A 6,178-nucleotide genomic window follows, 5' to 3' on the forward strand; every position below is an offset into this window, starting at 1 on the left:
TATTTCTGGACATCTGCATCAGGCTATATGGTGTCCTGTTACACAAGTGTAAACTTGGAATAAATCTTTAGCCTTAACAGGAGTTGTGCAAGATATGCATTGCTTTATCTGAGAAGGGAGTCAGAGTCACTGGCTCCAGGCAAGCTCCTAGATCTGTCCTCTCATGGCTATCTTGCACCAAGTGTTTACTCTCCCTTTCATTCCATCATCCATCAGTTAAACTTCTAACCAACTCAGCCTAGCCTTTCTGCTAGGGCAAGCAAGAAAGCATATCCAAATGCCCCCTCAGCCAAAAACCACTGACCTCTCCCATATAGGCAAGCAATGGGGATAGTCTTGTAGGACAGCTTGGCACCCATAATGTACTCATTTTTCACATAGAAGAATAGCTATGTAAAATCACTGGGTCAGAGCAAGTCAGGAACAAGGTACTATTACACTCTATTTGTATATTCTTCTACAATAGTTCTTCAGATCTTGCAGTTAAGTGAAAGACAAATCAGCGCAGAGCTGTTTAGAAAAGGGTGCAGTGAACGGGCTGTGTCACTAATACTCAACAGGGCACCTTTGTCCATATCTCACAGCCTTGCTGCTTGAGGCACCAGACTCATCTATAACATCATAAAGCTACTTTGCCCACACTCTCATGGCAGCTTCAGGAAAGAAAATATGGGAGGATTGCTGCCCTGTCATTGTTCTTGCATGAGCAGCAGGGGAGCAGGAGAGGAGAGAGCTGGAGCCCTAAGGAAGTCCCATGGCCTGACTGGCTGGTCTTAGTGGCCCAGGCTCCCTGCACCTATGGGGTGTGTGAGTGCCTTGGGCTTGACCCTGCTGCCCTGTGTTGGGCAGACAAGAGCAACACTCCTCCCAGGTCAGCCTGTCAGCAGGACTGAGAGGTGTTGGGGAAGAAGATGGAAAGAGGAGGGCTATGCTTCAAGTTGTTTTTGTGTTCACTGGTACTTTATCACTCTGTAGCCTTTCCAACTTGATCCCAAATCCTGCCTGCATGCTTAAAATAGGGACTGGCTCATCCCAGCTGCCACATCCATCAGCCTCTGTCATTTTAGTCCTTTATCTCCCTCCTTGTTAATATAAGCCTGGAATGAGCATGTGTAGGTCTGTAATGAACCACTGCTGAAGAGCCACTGTTACAGTATAAATGCTGCCTCCTGATACTTCATCCAGATGCAGCTGTTAACTGAGAAGGTAAAGAAGACACCAGTGCTGCCTACTGACACAGCAGCTAATTAAAAGAGTTAGGAAGTTGAAAAGAGGTTAAAAGGAAGGTTTCCCAGTATTTCCTAAAAGGCCAACTGCTGCTCCATAGCCAAGTACTTGGTGCTTAGCACTGGATAGGAACATACTTACTGAGTATCTCTCCCAGTTGTAAAGTGAGGGGATTGGGGGTTAAAGGCTGTCAGCAGGTGTCAGAGCATTCTTCACATGCCATGGTATTCCTCCCTGCTCACTGGAACCAAGGATGTAGGCTGGTGACCATCCAGAACAGCAACAGCAAATTTCCTGCAATTCTTTAGTCCCTCGGTACTGCAAGTCTTTGCAGGCAACTGTTTGGGGTTCCCAGGAAGGAAGGATCAGGCTGTGCTCCCAACACTGCCTGATGCTGTTTCAGTGACCTCTACACCAGAGAAGACTGATGGGACTCAAGCAGGCCACGTGGGCTGATAATCATGAGCAAGCAATGCATTTCTCTCATGGTTAGTGAGGATGCTGGGTCTGGCTTGGTCTGTGCTCAAATCTTACTGGACTGACAGAAAGCATATGCAATAAAGCGACTATTGGTATTTCAGTGCTCTACAATCCAGGAGGGACTTTTCCATGTCTCCATTCCTTTCTGGGAAAACAGGACCAGGTCTCTTCTAGTGCAGGAAAAGACCTATAGAGTCTGAAAGTAGCATGTGTCTGGCTCAGTCTTCCACAGATTTATAAACCCTCCTTGGAAGCTTATGAATTTGCTCCTGGGATCAGAGGGAAATGAACTATCCACAGCTTCATTTTTACACCAAACCCCTACCCCACTGCATTTGCCAGGGAGGAAGGCAAAGGGGTTAAACACAGAAGAGGATTGTGCAGAGAAAGAAGGACAGGACAGGACTTAATCCACAGTCATGACAGCAGGGTGCAGTGTACTGGAGGCTGCAGAGCCTCTGGACAGAGACCAACACAAGTCTGCCAGTTTTTACATGACTGCCAGTTCTGTGCTGTAGAGACTTTAATGACAACCCATAACCTGCTCATCTTGAGTACAGCGAGGGCAGCACTGAGCCTTTGGGGCCCCAGGCCAGGGTGGCTGCCCAGTCCAAAAGCCAGGCTCTCTGCCCATCCTGAAGGTCAGGCTGCCCTCAGGATCAGCCACTTGCTCCCCATGTCCAAAAGATGCCCTCTCCTGGGCACCCAGTGAGCCACATGAAGTATCACTAACAGGGAGCTTCTGCTTAAGCTGCAGAAAGCTTGGAAGGTGTCACCCAACAGCTGATCTGAAGAGGTGGGAAAAGTTGGAAAAAGTGGTATTTCAAAGAGAAAACCTGTCTGCTTGCTGTAACACATACTTGAAGAGCTTTCTTGTGCAAATGAGAAGCAGCACTGACAGACTCTGACAAGTGATAAGGTTTGGTCCCAGACCTGGCCCTGGGGGATTGCACTGTCCAACCTTCTAGCACATTCTGGTGAGGATTGACCTGTCCTTTTGTGTGAGGAACCCCACAAACTCTGTGAGCCTCTTGTAACTGACTGTTAGACTTTCCACTCCATGCCTCAGTAGACACACTCTCCCATGGCATATTCATGTCAAGGTATGTCCTGTTTAGATTTCAGATGGGTTTAGGAAATCCCAGTTTCAGTCTTATGGATTTATGCTACTGGAAATATAAATCAGTGTGAAAAACTGGAACACATACTCAGAAAATTGTCCATCTCCCTGCCCTCTCAGCAGGAGACATGTAGTGACAAAAGAGCTCTTGTCAGAGAGGTTTGGGTGTCTGCAGTACTAGGTACATGCACATACAAACATGTTTCCTTTCATTACTTTGCCTGCTTCCTCCCATTGATCATGCTCAATCAGACAAAGGACAGAGGCAGCTGAGACAGAAAGAAAAAAAAAAGAAAAGAGTAAGGCAACAGTTGAGGAGGAAAGGAATAAGAAGAGGTGTTGAAAGGAAGGTCAGTGCTAGGAGAGGCCAGGAAGGCCAGGGCGGAGATCAGGCTTTAACAGTACAGTACAGTTTTCCTTGTACAGCCCTAGGCTGACAAAAGGACATGCTGATTGTTGATGTGTCTTGGGGAATTCAGCCTAGCTTTCAGGAACAGAATGCAAGAGAGGAGAGGGTCAGATGCAACTTGGCAGCATCTGTCCTTCAGTAGGGACTATATTTAGATAGTGGTATGTGGGGGCTGAACACATGCTGGGATGCTAAGAATAGAGTAATCCTGATAGTAACTCAGTGGCTTCCCATCTTGCCTCAGTACAGCCCAGGGAACCTGTCTTGAAACTTTGCAACCACTCTCCCTGCTGGCCAGCACAGCTTCTCTGTAATGAAGTAGGCTGTGGGTAAATAGAAGTGGTTTGCAGTGCAGGCTCATGTCATCCATCTCTCCCCTTGCCCTCCTTGGTCACCTCCCACTTCCTCTCACTGGGAGAGCTCAGCCTATAAGGTAGGAATATAAATTTTATTATCAGTCTTCACTTAATCTCCTACAATCTTTCCAGCAGAAACCTTTTAGCCTCAGTCTGAGTTTAATACTGAATACAATTCACCTTCCCACCCAATACCCTTCCACTCTCTGACTGCATCTCTCAATGAGCCATCCCCTTCCCCTAGAAGCTACAATGACATGGGGTCCAATACTCCATACAACCTGGCAGTGTTTAAATTTCATTCCCAGCCTTCTGTGATATGCAATCCTGTCACAGGGTTCTCATGGAGAGATAACAAATTACTTTTTGTGGTATAAAGCATTACCAAACTGGAGTGACTCAAGCAACAGCCAGCCACCATGTAGGCCTGCTCCTCCTAGAACTTCCTGCTCAAACCACAAACAGAGCAGTTGCTAGATGCAAAAGCAAAAACAAACACCCTCCATGTCTTCTTCTTTCTGAAGATGTGTATTCATATCATTTTGCTTATTGGGCCAGTTTGGTTTTCATTCAAGGCCAGGGTTTACTCTTTTTATGTGAGGAAGGATAATCCTGTGGCTTGAGAGAGGAGATGTCTAGAGTGGTATTCAGATGACCTGGATGATTTTTTGTGTGACCTCGGAGAAGATACTCAGACTGAGAGCCATAAAAGGCAGTAGCCTGGAAACAGGACATTTTCCAACAGTCTTTCTTTATCTCAGTTGCCTACCTGAACATAGAGATCCAGTGAGATACTTTCCCTATGCCTTATCTATTAAGTAGCAAATAACATCACATCCTCATGTCAATGCCATGTTTTTATTGGAAGCTATTTTACAGGAGAATATCCATAATAATTACACTAAGCATTACAACTACACAGGAAGTTTGTTCCAGTAATTTCCTGATGAAACATCATGTTCCTTCTTAAGAGATGACACTGGAAGACTTGGCTCTTGGTAAAGCAGGTCCAGTGTCCCTGCAGAGCTACTTCACAGGTCATCCATGGTGAAGCTTGATTAGGGAGTCTTTATATAAAGAAAGAGGGAAGAGAACACATACTTTGTGGGATGGACACAGCAAGGGAGAGTGGTGAAAAGATGTGTCTTAAGTGGTAGGACATACTTGGGTGGCTACTGGGTTTAACAATGACAGCTGGTAGTGGAAGAGGATGCTAGTGCTGCTCAGTTGGTTAAGTTCCAGTAAGGATGAGTGCTATAAAAGAGTGGGTTAGCTAGCCAAGGAGAGCACTGGAGTTTGTTGGCTGTGCTGTGAAGACAGTGCTGCAAGGAGCTGCCCACAAGAAATCACTGAGAAAGTACAGAAGATTTACAATTAGATGCCAACATTCCAGAGCAAGGTGTTCCCAGCCTTAGCATTGCATGCTGATACTGTGTTCTAAGGGGCCATGAGCATTTGCAAGACCTGAATAAAAACCCTTCTCAAAACAGAAAGCTCTTTTCAGCTGCTACTAATTGTTGAACAGCAACAGTCTTAAGTATATTATGCCTCCACAGTATTTATGCTGAGAGAGGGCAAATTAGAAGAAGACATACCTGCTATTATTTCGATAGAATAAGAGTCACTTTGGTTTGCAAAAAAATATCGAGCACAGCATTCATAATATTGCAAGAGTGGGCTACTGCACCGAAAGACAGCACTCACTAGCCCAAAAGCAGCCTCTCAGCAATAGTCTGAGGAGGATAAGTGCCACTATTCTGCGGCAGCAAGGACAGGATCAGCCACAAGTATGGATTAAAGAAGTACCCCATTCACCTGAAGGATCTAGGGCACTTAGGTGCAGAGAGCTTCTTGTGCCTTGCAACATCTTTGTAGTCATCTTGTAGGTATGAATGTGCATCAGAAACCAGGCTCAGCCTCCACAGATGTATTCCGTAGTTCTAGCCAGTAGCAGGCTGAATAATATCAGCGAATGAACCTGACCTCTAGACTGCAACTACTGTGGTAAAATGTTGAAATTATCCTTGGCACATCTTTAGCTGAGACTGGCTATTGCTGTCCAGAACAATTCCCAGGCACAGTTTGGGAGCTAGAACAGACCATTCCCAGAGCCACTGCCTATGGGCCTGTGGCCATTTTGTTTGGAAGAATAGAAAACGTTAATTGCTGGGCTTCATTACAGTCTGTAGCAGCTGGCAAAAGTGCCAGAGAATGGTCCCAGGTACATTTAATGCACTGGGTATAGATGGAGCATGTATGGTTTCACTGCAACTTCTCATCAAAAGATTCTTCCAGAACCTCAGAAAGTTCCACTGGTGCCACAGCCTGCCCTCCCTCTCTAACAGCCAAACATAGCCCCTGCCTAAGTGCCAGCAGGCCATAAAATATGTCCAGGAGTACTCCCAAAGCAGCTTGAGGCACTCCAAGACCAGCATTAGTGACCGCTACAGACCAGCAGTGTTTTTTAGGTGTGACAGTAAACATCTGTGAAAACAGATAAAGAACAGGCTGCTCACTGAAAAGGGGAGAGGAAGAGAAGGTGCTCACAAATCTGGAAGCCATCAGGCTTATTTGGGTTAGAGCTGA

At 46.0% G+C, this 6,178-nt stretch overlaps 1 protein-coding gene and 1 long non-coding RNA gene across 2 annotated transcripts in view; one reads left to right on the forward strand and one right to left on the reverse strand.

Moving 5' to 3' along the window:
• Positions 1-6,178, reverse strand: part of SYNPO2L (synaptopodin 2 like) — a 34,546-nt gene that overhangs the window by 23,726 nt on the left and 4,642 nt on the right. The gene's annotated exons all lie outside the window — the stretch shown is intronic.
• The window catches only part of LOC115948775, a 3,877-nt gene continuing 1,315 nt past the window's right edge, over positions 3,617-6,178 (forward strand). The window contains exon 1 of the long non-coding RNA XR_004082555.1: positions 3,617-3,669. This is a non-coding gene — a long non-coding RNA (uncharacterized LOC115948775). The remainder of the gene's footprint in view (positions 3,670-6,178) is intronic.

This window comes from Geospiza fortis, unplaced genomic scaffold, assembly GCF_000277835.1.
Source record: "Geospiza fortis unplaced genomic scaffold, GeoFor_1.0 scaffold130, whole genome shotgun sequence".
In the NCBI taxonomy this organism is placed as follows: Eukaryota; Metazoa; Chordata; class Aves; order Passeriformes; family Thraupidae; genus Geospiza; species Geospiza fortis.